This window comes from Pistacia vera, unplaced genomic scaffold, assembly GCF_008641045.1.
Source record: "Pistacia vera cultivar Batoury unplaced genomic scaffold, PisVer_v2 Contig815, whole genome shotgun sequence".
Taxonomy (NCBI): Eukaryota; Viridiplantae; Streptophyta; class Magnoliopsida; order Sapindales; family Anacardiaceae; genus Pistacia; species Pistacia vera.
Genome location: NW_022196685.1, coordinates 43,461 through 44,280, shown reverse-complemented (window position 1 = coordinate 44,280; position 820 = coordinate 43,461).

The window sequence follows — 820 nt, the reverse complement described above, 5'->3', positions numbered from 1 at the left end:
ATGAAATGCTCAAGAGAAGCATGAGTAAGAGTAGAAAGCCTTAATTTTTGCTACATAGCATAATTGCATATCATAAGTGCATTAATGAACATGAGTCACATATGTGCATTAATCATGTATTATTTATGCATTAGAAAAAGAGAGTAGAAAAGAGTAGAGAAATTGAGTTTAAACTACTCTAAGAGTAGAGAGAAAGAGAGAATGAGCACTAGAGAATAAAGAGAAAGTAGTTCTAGACAAGAGAGTAGAGTAGGTTATGCGATGGGGAACCTGTGAGTATGGGTAGAGTATTCCCGCATGTACGCCGCATTGAGAGAGCGATATGAGTATGAGAGAGAAGTGGTGTAGCCCGTGAGAGTGCATGCGGATGAGGGCTATACCCGAGTTTACCTAAGAGAGAGTTTTATACACTCACATGACCAAGGGTTCTGAATCCATGCATAACCAAGTCCGTTCGGCTAGAATGAGTAAACGTCACAGAGAGTGGGAGTGAGTCCCAACCGTGCCTCCGGTCAGATGGGGCTGTGACTAGTTAGAGAGAGAGTTAATAGAAAAGAGAAAGAGAAAGAGAAACAGAGAGAGAAAGCAAAGAAAGTAATGGAAATTGTAAGGAAAGAATTAGAGAGAGAGTTACGGGGATAGATGAGTAGAGGATTTACTTACTGAGCATTGTTTTGTGCTCACCCCATTGTTTCCTATGTTTTTTGCAGGACCTAGGTGAGGACACAGTCGGATGGATGTCGGCAATCGAGGGGAAATGGCTACACTGTCTACTTTATTGTTCATAGTTTTGTATGTGACACGAGTTTTGTACAAAGAA